Genomic DNA, 17,507 nt, shown 5'->3' on the forward strand with positions numbered 1-17,507 from the left:
GACTGGTTCCTTTTTCAAAGCCTGTCAGATTTCGCATCTCAGGAAAAAGTGATGGCGAACCAAACACTTTCCAAGTAGTTGAAGAAACGATACTCACAGAAGCCCCTTCATCTATGATGGTACCAACCATGACCATTCTGTAAGTTTGCACTATGATTCAGAATGGTACATTAGATGGTTAAAGAGGTCTGCCTAGTAGATTCCAATCGAAGGAGACAACTAGGTTGCTTGGAGGTGGGACCGAATAAGTAGCCGGAAAAATCTTTGGTGAACTTCCTTCCTGTGGTAAAGGAATGGGTAGATTGTGCCCATGTTCATCGGAGTCTGTGTTTACGAAAATAATTTGAACGGTGTCATTCTCATTCTCTTTGGTGACTGTATCATCTGAAGGTAAATCCTCTGAAGACAAGATGGGGTCGACTGTTGTCTCGACCTGTTGAATTTGGTTTGATGTGGACTCAGAGGGTTTATATTCAATGATAGGTGCTTTGACTGACAACAAAGGTGCGTTAGTCAGATTTTCAACTAGCAATGGACTTGGCAAGAGTTTCTTGTATCTAGGAGGGAGTCGCTTCGGTGATGTAGGACGGTTATCCAAGACTCTTTTAGCTTTGTCCAGGAAGGGACAACGGTGGAGGGCATGATTGCCTTCACATAGTCTACAAGGAAATTTAGATTTTCCTTTCTGCCGGGTGACTTCCTTTTCACTAGTTGACGGTGTACTCTCAACATGATTGTCAGAGGTTGACGACACCGGATTGTGCAAGTGGGGAGACCAGTCCCCTAAGATCCGTGGGAAGCAAGGATAATCTCGATGATAATGGTATCCTTTGCAAATGACACATGGAGATTTAGGTTTGGATGGTGCAGTGTGTGGATTTTCACTAGATGATGTACGGTTGCCCCTTTTTGCCATTGGTTCCTTCTTCTTCTTCTCCTTCCCTTTCTTCTTCTTCTTAGTTACTTGCTTTTTAGTTTTACTATCTTCACCAAGTAAAGAGGGAGAAGGAGAGGGAGAAACAAATGTGGTAGAAGGTTGGGGGTTAACTCTAGTACCATCTAGTTGCTGATTTGATTACTCAGGAATCATGGTGTTTTGAACGACAAAGGTCGAGAAAAGCCATATCGGCGAGCCAATTGTCAGTCCTGGAAGGGACAATGTGGCCATATGAGGTGCACCAACATCTCCCCAAGAGGAGAAAGGACTAGGAATACCCCCAAAGGGAAATCCTTGGTTGGTGGACTCCATTTTCTCAACCTAAGATCAATGAGGGAATAGTGATGTTATTCCGATTAAAATAAATTTTAGACATTTTGACACAACTTGCTTTTTCAATTTTTAAGAGTCAAGAAAAAGCTAAAGATGACTCTAGTCACCTTCGATTTTTAATGAGCCTGAAGTGACAAGTGCTCAAATGGACCTTTTCCTTCAAGGAGTCTGAAAATGAATGAAAGAGACTACTCTGGAAATCTAGATAGAGGGATTACCAAACCAATCGAAAAACTGCAGAATAATTTTTATGGTACGGCAGTTAATCTTCCTGAATGTTGTGTTCAGTGCATTGCGATCGATAGGGCGACAGACACAGCTTCCTAAGGATAAAGGATATAGCCTATTGTGGTCTCCCAATATATACTCGATGGTACGTGGGAGCACAAATCCCTACTGGCACTTGTCGTCTCAAAGAGGAGGAATCACCCAACCTACGATGAAAGTGACAGTTACCAGGCTTTACGACGCCGGAATACGTCTCTAGCCTATACCTCTAGATGTTTTGCGTTAGGTTCTAAAGCATTTTTATGTTCATTGAATTTATTTTACAGTTTATCTTTCTTAAGAAGTTTGCCTTTAAGGTTCACTGCGTGATGTAGATATACAACTCCTAAATATGCAATATAATATGATAAACAGTCGTTTACTCTTCTTTTTGCAATGAAAATTCTAGCTACTAAGGAAAGAGAAACGAAATCCTTTCAACATAGAGTAGAGAGAACACACTAAATGCATTGTCCTAAATCAAAATTAACAAGCAGTCTAAATGCAAATGCACATGCATGTATTTGTTTTCCACTTTCTTAATGTGTGAATGACAAAAATAATGCTAAGTACAAATCTGAATTATATCTTCTTTCAAAGCGACAGTACTAACGATTTTCTTTCCAAAAAACGAAAAGGAGACAAGATGACACTTTGCAATTTTGAATTGAAAAATGTTTTCGACACTTGAAATACTATTAATTCAGATCAAATACAAGAGTAACAGTGTAGTCGACTATCAAAAAGAGAGGGATTCTTTTCCTTGACTGAAAACAACACTTGCGACACTTTCAAATAAAAATATGACAGTTCGATTAAGCTACTATTTTGTAAATGAGAACTATGAATGGTGAAAAATACATAAAAACATTCACAAATCTTTGTACAATGGAGGTTGGATGATGCAAAGGAAGGGGGTTTCAACAGTGGTCTACTGATCATAGACAGCAAAAATCCTGAATAAAGCTGAAGACAGTGAAGAAAAAACCAAAATCTGGAGGCAAAAATAGTCTTATCTGATCATCACACCTGTAACACAGGGAAACATGGATGCATCTCACCTACTGCACACGGTAGGTGTGATGCATCTAGATTTCCAAGAAGAGAAGGTGTGATAGTCCAGGGACGAGACTTTAACTTGGTTTTTGTTCACAGTTTGAGGCTTAGTTTAGGTATTTAGGCCGAGCTAATGATAGTCAGTAAATACAAAGTATAGGGGCTGATCTAATGAGGTTAGTTGAACTACCTCTAGGGCACTTAGGATGTTTGCGAGTCAATTTTTCAATTCATAAACAAACTTGGAGATTGACTGAAGCAGTGTTGATATACTTTGCACTTGCATAGCAAATGCAGTTCGAAGGCTAGCTGGCTTAACTTCAGGCTCCATCTATGGTTTATGAATCAAACAAATAGAGAAAAGCAATCAAACTAATCGCTCCCTAGTGGAGTTTCCATTTTGTTATTGGGAAAGCTAGTGTCTATTCAGAACTGTTAGTCCCACTAAGACAGGTAGCTATCTTAGAAACAAACAAAATAAAGTTATTTTTATTTTCCTTTAGAAGAGATATATGAGAAAGAAGCAAAGAGTACCAACCTCAGTCTTTTGCTTGGCTCCTTACTTGTTTCCTTTTCTCTTTAACGGAATCCCACCATTGCTTCCTTACTTGTCCCGCTTCAAAGAACACCTGTAGAATCATAGCAACATAATACCATCAAAACATAGAGATCTATCACTGTAAACAATATAGGATCAGATATATATTGACCATACAAATGCATATATCAACACAACATTCAGAGATACACAAGAATATGGAGGAACACTCAAATAGCTTTATTGATAAAAGTAGTAGAAGAGAGGATTACAACCACTTGGTCTGACCCAGTGCCATCCTCCCAGCTTGAAAGCTCTCTTCACCTCATACAAAGCAAGATCACCCAACAATGTCTTCAAAGAGAAACCAATAGCAGTTCTTTGCAAATTACCGAATTCCAACCTTTGGATCTCTGGGATGAGGGATCCATATATAGATATTTGCAAGGGGGTGAGTCAGCTTCTGGGATTTTGATTAGTGTCATCTCTCTGATAGTTCTTGGTTCCACTTGGATATTTCATGATCTCTTACTCATCCTTGGGCAAATTCAGGGAGGCAAGTGTCAAATGAGCAGCTTCTAGAAGATTCTCAGGGTTTCCACCTAGTAAACTACTTGTGCCATTTGTCTACTCTCGCTCATCGCACCCTACAGAAGGGCTTTCCAGCATGCATCGCACTTTTTGCATGTGGCAGGTGAGATGCATCGCACCCTTAGCACTGGATAGTCTGTATGGTCCTGCTTTGACCAGTTTTGAGTGGTTTTTCATGGAGAACTTCTGGCAGATGATGTAATCAGCTGACCTTATGAAACAACACTTTTAGGGACTTAGAAGCCCTTGGTTTATGGACATATGTGATTGGTGTTGCAATGCCCAAATATGTCTATAACATCTATGCTCTTGAATTTGAAGTTTTGTCCTGATTTGGTACAGTCATGGTGCTTTGATTATTCTTCATGGATTCAATTCGGATCACGGCCTTCCCACTGAAAAAGCTTTTGGACCACCAAAAGTTGGTTTTCAAGCATCGATTAAGTGAGGGTACAACTGTCTCACTTGTCCAATCTCAATCCAATTTTCACAGCTCGGCTTTGAACCTTTGAGCCCAATTTTGAGGTACTCAACATCTGCTCTGCATGTTGTCCTCACCTTCCTATCCAAAACTATGTCTTCCTGCAATTCATTAAGATATTCAGGTACCAGGTCATCAATTGAAGGCAATTGACTCTGCTCTTCGGGATCCTCAATCAGTGAGGGTTCAAACAATCTCAAGCAATTTGCATTTATGACTGAATAGATGTGCATCTAAGCTGGCAGATCAAGGCGAAAAGCATTCTCACCAATATTCTCAAGTATCTTGAAAGGTCCATACCTGATGGGTTTTATCTTTTTACCTTCACCTTGCATTCTCTCCTTGTTGATGTACAACTAGGCTTGGTCACCAACTTGGAAACGATGCTCCATCTGATGCTTGTCATGCCTAGCCTTATATTTGGCTTGGCTCTTTTCTAGTTGTTCCTGTATTGCCAGGTAGATCTCCTAGATTTCTTCAATGAACCTAGTTTCCTTGTCCACATCACTGTGCCCATCAACTGTGGTATCTTTACCAAAGAAAAAATCCAAAGGAGACCTTGGTGTGAAACCAAAGTAGGTCTCAAAAGGAGATCTTTGGGTAAAAGAATGTTTTGCTCTGTTGTAAGCATGCTACACATAGCACAAATGTTCATCCCAAAGCTTAGGATGTTTGCTGAAATATCCTCTAAGTAACTGGATCACTGTATTGCTAACTACTTCTGTTTGGCCATCAATTTGTGGATGAAAATATGTGCTTTTCTTCAGTTTGGTGTCCATCATTTCCCAAAGACTTGACCAAAACCTTCCCACAAATTGGGTGTCTCGATCAGATACAATGGAAGTGAGTAATCCAAAATGAACCCATACATGTTCAAAGAACAATATTGCATATTGTTCAGCTGTAATCTATTTATTACAAGGTATCAAAATACACTTTTGGCTGAACCTATCCACAACAACATATAGATAATCATGACCTTTCCTCGATTTAGGCAGTCCTCCAAAAAAATCAATGGAAACACTTTCCCAAGGGTGAGAAGGAACTGGTAATGGAGTGTACAAGCCTAGTTTTCTATTGTTGGGCTTGCTTTTAGCACACATAGTACACCCTCTTACATATCTAGAAACTGTCTCATTCATTTTTGGCCAATAACAATATCTTTGCAGTTGTGCAACTGTTTGGATCTCAAATTCTCTTTGAAGATTGGGCAGTGCTATTACAGGTGTTGTACTAATATTTTCTTTGAAGGTGTCGAAGTCTTTCTTCTATTTGCCTCCCCACCTAAACACATTGTTAAATCCTGTCAAAGCATGTAAGGGAGCTACAATTGAGGAAAAGTTATAAATGAACTTCCTCCAATACTGTGCTACCCCTAAGAAGCTTGTCACTTCTATAGTAGACTGGGTTTAGGCTAGTTCACAATGACTACCACTTTAGAGGGATCTATTTTCAATTCACCACCCCCTGCTATATGACCCAAATAATTTAGAGATGTTTTGCCAAATTCACATTTTGAGAGTTTAACATGAAGTTTTTCTCTTTTCAAAACATCTAATGTCTTCTTAACATGCTTTGAGTGTTCTTCCCATGTTTTTCTAAAAATCAAAATGTCATCCAGATACACAATAGCAAAATCATCAAGAAAAGGTTTGAGTACATCATTCATTAACCTCATGATAGTAGCAAGAGTGTTAGTTAATCCAAAAGGCATAACCAGCCACTCATACAATCCCTGCTTTGTTTTGAAAGCAATCTTCCATGCATATTGTTCTGTAACCCTGACCTGATGGTATCCACTGTGTAATTCTAGCTTGGAAAAGTAAACAACTTCCTTCAATTGATCTGAAAGATCATCTATGCGAGGAAGGGGATAACGATTTTTTATTGTTATCTTATTCAGTGCTCGGTAGTCAATGCACATTCTCTAGAAGCCATATTTCTTTCTCACCAAGACGATTGGTGACCCACATGGTGATGTGCTAGGTCTAATGAACCCTTTCTCGAGCAACTCCTGCACCTACTTCTTGATTTTAGCATTCTCTAAAGCAAACAACCTGTACATTCCAATGTTAGGCAATGGAGCATCTTGCTACAAAATAATATCATGTACTATTTCCTTTTTGGGTGGCAGACCTTTAGGTTCTTGAAACAAGATAGCATACTCTGAAAGAACCTTTTCTAAATCAACTTGCTATTTAGCATTATAGCCCTCAAATACATTGGTTTTATCAACTTTCTTTTCCTTTACGACCATCAGTAAGAATTTTTGACATGAATTTATCATTCATTGCATTTGCCCTGAGTTTATGAGAGTATAATTATTCTTGAGCTTATGAGCTCTTACAAAGTATTCAATTCCATCTTTAACAGGTAGATACTTGTTCTTAGCTCTATAGAAAATAACTTTTCTGTCATACACGTAAGGACTTCCTAAAACAATTCCACATATATCCAAATGAATTATATCTAACTCAACCTCATCTACAAATGCTGACCCAAAAGACAACTTGAGTTTACATTGTCTAGTCACTTGTAGTTGTGCTTTATCATTCAACCATCCTAATGGGTATGGTTTCTTGTGAGGTGTAGTTACTAATGCCAATTTCTTTACAATTTCTTCAGAAATTAGATTTACTTGTGAGCCACTATCAAACAAAGTATCAATCTTTTGATGTTTGGAAATAACCCGAATATGGAAAAGATCATGTCTTTTTCTCTCATTTTCTTCATTAGTAATAGATTGTGTAGAATTACTAGTAGATGCTTCAGAATTCTCACCTTTTATACTTGTAGCTACAATAGTTGTTTCATCTCCTGAGTCTAACCCCAAATATTTCTGAATAGCTACAACAGTCTTCTTCTTCTTGCCCTCAAACTTCTTAGGTCTCAGCTCTAGATGCAGAATCCAACAGTGCTCATCATCATGCCCATCCTTTTTACAGTGAGTGCATGAAGCTTTGCTCTTCTGTGCAGTATTAGCCTTCCTTTCTTTCCTTTCTTTTCTCCTTATTCTTACTTGCAGTGGGTTGGGATGGTCCCCCAACTTCTGGATTTCCATTCTTTCCTCTAGCTTCTAGATGAGTAGCTTGTACAGATACTTCATCTATACTAGTGTGATTAAACATGAGGATGGTGTTGTTGGGAAAAGTATCCAATATGGAATGACCCTATCCCACTCTAAGGGTGATAGTACCTCAGCAACAACCGAATGCAAAGCTATTCAAGATTACTTCTTTATGAGATGTAAGAGAGAGGAGGAAGAGATCCACTAACCATTATCTTCCGCTAATGATTGATCCAATCTTCCCTCTTTGCTGCTTGCTCCCAGCTCCTTGCTCTTTCACTGGCCCAGCTACACAAAGATCCTGCAAAAGCACAAGAAAGGGAAACTACAAGAAGCATACATCCATAACTGATTCAAGGATTAGAATAAATCAAATATACAAGCATCAATACACCATTAAGACACATGCATATAGAAGAACCTCAAATGCTTTATTAATGGAAGAAGTAAAGTTCTGAGAATGTTACAACCATAAGAGGCCCAATCCAGCAACACCTCCCAGCAGAAAGAAATCTCCTCTTCACCTCCTTCAAAGCAATCACCCAATAGTTCTATGCACAAACCAACAACACTTCCTTACATTCACAAGATTCCAGCCTCTCTAGACCTCATGAGAGAGCTCTATATATAGGAGTTTTGGAGAAAGGATGAGTCAGCTTGAGGTTGGCATGAAGCTGACTAGTGTCCTCTCCCACTTCAGTTATACTTTAGTTCTTGAGTCCACTTGGAGTTTCTTGCTTCCACTTGGAGATCTAGATCCTCTTACTCATCACAAGGCGAATTCCCTGATCCAAGTGTCATTTTGGAAGCTTCCTGGGCATTTGACACCTTGCAGAATGACTGTGCCACTTGGCCAATCTCGCCCAGCGCAGGTAGCCTTCATTGCTTTTGACATTCAGCGCAGGTACAGAGTGGAGCAGTTGACATTCAACGCAGATGCTCAGTGGAGCAGCTGACATGATCTAGAAATAGCTTGTTTTTGAGTGTTTTCAGGTGGAGAACTGATTTTCAGTGCTGTGGTTTGCTGACCTTGTTCCTCTAGGGGTAGGAACAACATGTTTAGGGACTTTGGATCCCTTAGATTATTGACATTTCATGCTTCATGCTGTAAGGCACAAAAATGTCTATAACAGATGGTATGCCTCATGTAGCTGTGTAGACCACCAATGTACTTCAAAAGAGTTTTTGGTGAGTCTAATGAGATTCCTAGAATCAATTCTCTCTTTCTAAATGCTTGAGTGTACCCTTGCACACTTTCCCTTTCAACTGCCGAAGAGTTTGCCAACTCATCATGGCTTGTTGCATGTAGGCCAATGGATAGAATTGCTTTTTGATTGCAGAAACAAATTCACTCTAGACAGAGATAGTCTTACCATGTCTCTTCATGTCAGCTTGGGTCTTGCCTTCCCACCAAACCAAAGTAGTGCCTCCAAGGCGTAGGCTTTCCAGCTGAATATTACTCTTATCTGAATCAATATTCTGCACTTTGCAATAAGCATCAACTTGTCTAATCCAATTTTCCAACTCTTTTGCATTTAACTCTCCATCATATATAGGTAAATCAAATTTAACATCTAGTTTGATCAAAGATGCTTTCTTTTTGTGTTCAAGGCTGTTAGGAGGTGTGAGAAATATTTCTTCTTTCCCTTTTCCTTTTGAGTGGTCATGGAAGTGAGACTCATCTTCTCCTTTGTCTTGCTTGAAGCCTGATGAATCTTCCTCCTTATGCTTTCTAAAGTCCCTATACATTTCTTCAACCATGGAATTTATGGCTAGGAAACTATTGATGAATTGAGGGTTTGGTCCTACAAAACCTTCTTCTGAAATTGTCTTCTGAGGATAGACTCTCCCAATTTCAGGATTAGTTTCAGCCACCTCTCCTTCTCCTAACTTGAGCTTTGATCTAGTTAGCATTCAACAGCTAAAACAACACAAGCTTGTCTAACCTTTATAGCTGAGGGCTCTGATACCACTTGATATGAAATTCACCCTTGAGTGATCTCAGTTAAATATTTATTAAATGAATGAAGGTATTACAGACACATGTGCTGGTGTGTTTCTATGTTATTTTAGGCCACGGATCGATTAGATTGCAAAATACATAGACACTAGAAATATGGAAAACAATAAACACAGTAAGCAAATACAAGAACAAAACAAATTAATAAGTATTTCACCCTATCCTCCAGGGCTACATCTCTGGTCCAGCTTTCAGTGGTGGCCTTCTTTTATTGTGTCTTTAAAGCAAAGAATTACAATGAGTAGCTCAATCTGAGTCTCCTAAAACAGAATTGCTTGGTAGGGTGGTTATTGGATTCCCTAAGCCACTAGAGTGCACAGACTCTTTTCCTTACCATCTCTTCACCTCTCTGGTCTTCAATGGAAGGAGCCCAATGTGGTGCTCAGTTCCCTGACAGATCCTCTCAGGATTGGCTCGATGCTGCCTTATGCTGCAGGTCAGCTTGACTCTCTGTCTTTCTTCTCTTTGCTTTACTGTCTCTTCATCCTCTATCTTTGTTTTCTTCTTTCTCTGGTTCTTCCTGTCGGTGTTCTCTCCCGATGCCCTATTTTTTGTGTGTTCATGGCTTAAATCCACTCTAGCTCATGACTACCCACTTCCTCTTCCGTCCCCCGTCGGGTCGCCTGCTACTACTCACTTGCAGTTCCCTGTCTCCGCGTCTTCATCAACGACTCACAGGGAGTGGCCACTTTTTGTCCTACGAACTGGGCAAGCTTTGCCTCTTTGGTTCAATTCTTCGGTTACGTTAGGAAATGACTCATATGCCACCTCAGTAGTCAAATCAGACCTCAAATCCTTATACATCACGGCTCAATCCCTTGTTAAATCCGGTTCTTTCATCGGGCACGATCTCAGCCGTTAGATCTAGAGCCTCCAGATCCGACACCATTCGCTCATTTCACGTGGTTGACTTGCTTGACCATTAGCATCCGATGAGCAGCAGTTTTCTCTCTCCTTCACCTGCCACGCATCGGGCGCTGAGTGGAATCGCTCGTTTTTCTCCAAATCCTCTTACCGCTAAAGGGTGCCCCTGATAAATACTGTTGGTTTTGAAGCGCGTGTCCCGCCTTTAGCCTTTAGCACTTTTCCCCATTGTTTTTTTGGCTTCCATGCAACCTAGTGCTCGAGACCCTTCCTTCTTGAGGGGTTTTTCCCAACAATGCGCGATTAGCGCTTAGCGCTAAGCGCTAATCGCGCATCAGAAACTGCCTCCTTTTCCCAATCCAGGCTTCCTAGGTGCTAGTTTCACCTCCTGTGCATCTCCATGGGCCTCGGTCAGTACACTTTGATCGAGGTCCTCATTATTCCTCGCTGGTTGCCAACTACCACTGTTTAGAGGTTTTCCTGATCACTATGTGCTCTTGAATTCAAAGTTTTGTCCTAATTTGGTATAGTCATGGTGCTTTGATTATTATTCATGGATCCAATTCGGATCAATGTGTATGGATTATTGGATTTGTATATATGTTATGAATTTATTCTCTTATATGATTGATCTTGTGTGAATTTAATAGGTGTGTGGTGCACGAGGTTTCTTAGGCCATTACAAGTAGCTTGCTTTAGGGTAGTTTTATAGATTTATTGAGATTTGTTTATTGAATTTATAGAATTGTTTCCTTTCCAATCCCTTGCGGAAATGCTTTGAGATTTATGTTTCAATCGTGTTTCTGCAAGAACAATTCAAGGTTCCATCTTTCATACTCTAAGCTAGTAAATGGAATGTCTTGAAATGATTTAGTTAATTTGCAAAAATAGTGTAGTTTCTAGATTGTATGTTATTCATTTTAATTTTTTTCCTTGAGTAGTGTTATTTAGTTTTGAAGGGTGTGTGAAGAATATCATAGGGAGATTTCAGTTTGTATTGAGATTTAATCATTTACCTTTGAACCTATTTTACATCTAAGATTGTGACTAGTGCTTGGTTAATTTATTATTTAATATATTTAGAATAAAATTTTCTTTCAAGCTTTTAAGTTATTTTTGTATTCTCAATTAGATTAAATTAGGCTCTAATACTTAATTTCATGTGCTTGCATCTTTAATTCTTACGACCTCGGATTGATAACTAAATGTTGGAATTAGAATACATATAATTTCACCAACACCTCATCTACAAAGGGATTGATGTTATAAGGCAGGCGACAGTGTTGGCTAACACAGAGATATTTCCCTTAGTGGAGCCACCCGATGGTGTACAGATATGGGTGCAGCATCATTGGCAACCTCAATCCCTTAACAACCTCGACTAAGATCAGTTTCTTCTTGCTCTCGCTTGCAATGATGTACTACACCAGTGAACCCTTTACCCACATTTGTGAGTGGAATACGCGCCCCCTATCCTCTAGATCCTCAGGTTCTGTCTTTTGGAGCTTGGTGATGGCTACCACCACAGTAGGTTCAGTGTCAATGATTTTATTTCCGTGGTCAGGTTCCAACTCAAAACTAGATCATGCATCCATCTCTAAGTCTTTTAGCTCAGCCAATAGTGCCTACTTTGTGCGACATTCGTTCATGTTATGAGTGGGAGTTTTATGGAACTCACACCACTTTCTGATGTATTTAATTTTCTTCCCATTAATATTAGCTTGCATATTTGAGGAGTTCTCCTAGGGGGTCACAACTTGAGTGTGCCCTTTTCTCTATGGCTTGGGGGTGCCTTTGCGATACTTCGGGTTTGCAGATCCAAAGTCTCACTTCTTCTACTTGAATTTTTTCTCAATATTGGGAGCATATATGTATGCTACACCAAGAAAGGAGATGTATAGGAACTCCATCTCCTCTTGAATGTATTTTTGCAAACAACTGTAGTACTTGAGTATTGGATGCTTCTCAAAATATTTGATACCTAACTTTGTGTGTGGGGTATGGAAAAGATTTGTCAGCTCATGCACATCTTGATCCCATTGTTTCTGCAACATAGTCCATTATATCTACCTATCCTCATAGCTCCCCAAGGGGTAATATTGCTCCTTTATGGCATCTCAGAAAGAATTCCAAGTGGGTGCAACTTAAAATAGTGAGTGTTCTCTCTCATCCCTTTGTTCACAGTAGGTGTCCCACTAGTCCTTGACATGGGGGGTGACTTTGAGGAGTGAAAAAGTAATATTTTCCCTATTGGAAAAATCATGAGCCAAAAAATATCCTTCCAACAAATTTAACCATCTATCTATAGTGTCTGCATCTATCTAGCCTTCAAATATGGGAATGTCAAAGTTGACTTGCACCTTGAAGGGAGTGGCACCTCCAAAGTGGTTGTTGGATGAATATTCGCCACTTGTGGGCATCCGCTGAAGGATCTAGGTAAAGTTTTCCATCATCATGCTCCTTTGTCACTCGAGGGCTTCTTCGAGCAACATTTTGAAAGGTTCTCCTTTTCCCTTGTCTCTATTTTCTTTCGCCATGGGAGGTCGTCGGGGTTTACGAGGTTCGTCTTGCAAAGATTCAACTAGTTCGAGCCCTAACTCCTTATACCCTAACCTCGTTAGGTACATGCAATGAAAAACAAAGGAAGAGTAGACCGCTTTGATACCACTGATCTCAACTTATGCAGGAATGAAATAGAATACAGATCTAAAGATAAACAAAAATATGTAGTAGAAATAAATCCTCATTTCATTAATATCAAAGAACTGAAAGATGCTTGCATACAGAATGGAAATATACTAGCTTGGGTGATGGTATCTTATCTCTGAGAAGAGATGTGGTGGATACATGCCTTTGAACTCTGTTACAATGAGGCTCAATGCCATTTTTATTATTCAAAAATAAAGGGAAATCCTAAATAACCAAAACCCTAACCCTAGGAGATGGAACACTAAGAGTTTGTGGGACCCGTTGCGGTTAGTTGGGTAGCCAAATTCTCGGGGTCGTAGCTTGGTCATATAATCTCCATTTGGAACGTATGATACCTTGTTAGAAAGATCTCTAAAAATAATACAAGATTTGCGGTAGGCACCTGCCTATCACTACGGGCCTATTGCGGACCTCAAAAAAATGTGGTTTAGTGGGTCAAAACAACTCTAAAAGTTTAGGACCTAAAAAACTGCTAAAAGTAGTAAATTATGCTATAATCAAGGAAACTGATGAAATGGACTAGATTTCCGAGTGGAATAGGCGGGTGGCCACCAATATTCACTTGGATCACGCATGATGTGCATGCCAGGTTGCTCGCTTGACAGGGGTACCCATGCGACGAATTGATGGGTCGAATTGACTTTACAAGGGCCACCTATAAAAAAGAGTAATTTTGGCCGAAGACAGCGCATGAAAATAGTTCCCAGAAGGGGGTCTCATAATCATTTATAGAAAATTGAGTAAATTAATTTTTCATTGTTAAAATTCAATCTATGATTGATTGATGGGCCCATGACTACCTATGACTTGAGAATGGGGCTAATGTTGAAACTTTTTTCAGTTTGTGTTTGTATGCATCGAAATTTGAATGGTTATTGTAGATGCATGCATTGAAAATATGGGAGGGATTTGAGACTCAAATATGACTCACAAAATTAATTCAACAATCAAACGATAAAATTATAACATATATAAATGTCAAGGAGATTAAATTATTTATTACTATTTACCAGTTTTAGGATTTTAATGTACTTCATAATCCAAAGGTTGAGAAAACTTCTTACCCTTCCATTTGAGAAAAATTCTTACCCTTCACCATCATCTTTATCATCATCGTCATTATCGTCATCTTTTTCATCCACATCATCTTTAAAATCATCATCATCGTCGTCATCAACATTATCATCATCATCCTCATCAACATCATTTATATGAAAAGGAATTATGCCTCAATGAATCACACACAATTTATTATATGTCTCTTATGTCCTTGGTATCAATCTTATTGTTACTTGTTGCAGGCCTACCCCTAAGTATCAATCCACCACTTAATATTTATCAACTAGTTGAAATTATGGTTTAATTAATTGATCCCACATAGACTAACATGTGAAAGGGGCCAACATTGAAATATTTTTAGCTTGTGCTTGTATGCATTAAAATTTGACACGTTATAGTAGATACATGCATTGGCATTATGGGAGGGTTTGGAAAAGTGTATAAGTTAATAATATTTTTTGAATTATTATTATTTTATGAAACAAGTTTTCACTACATGGATAAAATGAACAATATGTTTTGAGTTACTATTATTTTATTATTATATTTTAAACAATTAGTCCAAACATGTTTCATTCGATTCCATTCATCACAGTGTTAAGTATTTTTGAAGGTTCTCTCCAACCCCATATATCCTATTGTTTGTTTCTATTTTTTTTGGTTTCATGCCCACTTGAACATTTTTTTTACTCAATAGGTTCCTTGAGGTCTAACGTCCACCCTTATAGCTTTTATCCTCTCTTGGTTCTCTTAGTCATTGAATAAACCTAGCAAACTTATATTCTTCATACATTTCTATATATTGAGTTCCATAGGATTAATCCCACTGAAGCACACATGCACTTTATGATTTGGAACTCCCACTCCCAACTCCCTTATGCACATCACCTTGCATACCTCCTATACACTTCACCCTCCAATATAAACAATTCTATCTTTTGGTTTCAAATGATTTTAAACATTTACCCAAGCCATTTATCCACCTAGCATTTAATTCTCAACATTTACCCTATTCATTTCCCCACCTAAGATTTTATTTATTTATTTATTTATTTTTTACGTATATGAAAGTATACTGATTTTCTACTTCCTTTTGTGCAATCATGACTTGCCAAATGAGGAAGAATGTAGCCCCTTTACTATCATTTAGTTATTGTTCAACACATTGATTAAGCTCTACATTGACAACTTTTGAGTTCCGCCCTAACTTCAAACTTGATACTAAAATGTCCTTATCCAAATATGATGGAAAAATGCATAAACACGTTTTGGATTATTTGGATTATTTCCCCTCCAAGTCCATCTCTTTCTTACCCTCCATCTCTCATTTCATCTCTCTCTCTCTCTCTCTCTCATTATCTCCCTCCATCTCTCCGTTTATTCCCCCCTTCTCTCCATCTCTCCTTCTCTGTTTCTATATATATATATGACCCCCAAACATACATACTCTCTAATATCCATCTCTCCCCTGTCACTCCCTATATCTCTTTCTCCACTTTTATCTCTCTATGTCCTTATTCTTCCCTCCCTCTCTCCCCCTCAAACTCCATCTCTCTATCAATCCCTCTCTCCTCTCTATCCCTCCTTCTCTCTCTCTGCCTCTCTCCCCCTTTCTCTCCTACCTCCCTCTTGCTCCCCCAATCTCTCTCTCTCTCTCTCTCTCTCTCTCTCTCTCTCTCTCTCTCTCTCTCTCTCTCTCTCTCTCTCTCTCTCTCCTTAAACCCTATCACTATCTCCCTCCTTCTCTCATTATCTCTCTGCCCCTCTCCTCCCCCCCCCGATACATCATTATTTCTCCCTCCATATCTCTCTTACCCTTCTCCCCATCTCTCATTCCTCTCCTCTCTCTCCCAATTCCTTCTCTCCCCTCTCATTCACTCTATCTCCATCTCTCCCTTGTCACTCCCTCTATCTCTCCTCCTCTATGTATTTTTAATTCCCTCCATACATATCTAGAGTTTGATGTATCATATATTTATATATATTATAATATGACAAAATTAATATTATATTAAATTTAATATTGTAAAAAAAAAAAAAAAAAAACAATTAAATTCACAACATAATGTATATAAAAATATAAATATTAAACAAATGCCTCCACACATTTTTTTAACCTAGCCTGAGCCTACCTCTGCCCACCTCCGAGAAACAACAAGAAATCCTCCACCATCATCCTAGCCTAATCTTGCCTCCTCCCACCTCTAAGTTGCAAGAGGAAAGCCCATCTATGCCATTTCCCTAGCCCAAGACCGCCTCTTCTCACTTCTGAGCTACAACAAAAAATCCTCCACCATTTCCCTAGCCTAAGCCGACCTCCACCCATCTCTGAGATGCAAGAGGAAAGCCTCTTCCATCACCCTAACCGGAGCCTGCCTTCTCCCACCTCCAAGTTGCAAGAGAACATGAACTCCACCATCTCCCGTCACCTAGCTCAGCCCACCTCAGATCTGCAAGAGGAAGAGTTTCCACCCACCTTATAGCTTCAAGATTAAGAGCCTCCACCCACCACTGAGCTACAAGAGGAAGAGCCTCCACCATCATGAAAATACAACAGGGAAATCCAAATCAAGGGCTTGAGGAAGAGAAAAGTAAGATGATTAAATGTATTTGTTAATTGTTAGCTACTCTAGCCCCACCTCTGAGCTATTTCCTATGTTTATTTTACATTCTACCACAACATAAAATTGAAATTTTTTACTTATTGCAAACACAAAAGATCTAGCATTAATAAAAGTGGGAACAAATGAATGGGGATCAAGGTATAAAGCTATGCTAAGATCAAGGTATAATATGATATAACAACGACCCTTTTAACCTTTACCTAGACGTAACTGAAACCTATGGAAAACACCTCTTCCACCTCAATGGAATATTATGCCTATACGGAAACATATTGATTTAAAAATATTATGCTTTTTAATTGTGGTATGATGCCAAATTTGTTTGTGTATTATATTAAATTTTGACATACTTCATTTCATGTAAATATGATAATTTTGATCAACATAGATGCTAAGAATTGGTTCTTGATTTTTAACTTGCCCGCTAATTATTTTTTTATCCTGAGAGACTAGTTTCTCTTTATAATGAAAATTTGTGTGTATTTTAGAAATTGTTAGTTACAATTTGTTTTGAGGTCCATTAAAATAAGGTTCCAGTTGATGAACACTTGGGTGGAATTTAAAAATTGTTAGTTACAATGTGTTTCAAGAGCCATTGAAATATATTGGCTTCTTGAGGGCTAAATTAGGCATCTTCTAGGTTGACCTATCCTTTTGGTAGCTTCTAGTCCAATATTTTTACATAAAATATATTTCTTTTCTTTAATACATGAGCCCTTCAAGGGGCTTTACATCATGACCTTGAATTTTACTCTTCGTCACAACCCTAGAGAATTCAATGGGTGTTTTGACCTAGGAAAAATAACCAATGGGCAAGAAACCCATTTCATAATAAAATAATTTTCTTTTTACCAATAAATATTTTCTTTTATTTCTTTTGACAAGTACAATAATTACATCTAGTCATGACATCATTATAATTATGAAGACTGACACTAGTTACTTCTTCAACAAATCTTAC

This window comes from Pinus tabuliformis, chromosome 6 (assembly GCF_031772625.1).
Source record: "Pinus tabuliformis cultivar Carrire ecotype Pingquan chromosome 6, CPIR1, whole genome shotgun sequence".
Classification (NCBI taxonomy): domain Eukaryota; kingdom Viridiplantae; phylum Streptophyta; class Pinopsida; order Pinales; family Pinaceae; genus Pinus; species Pinus tabuliformis.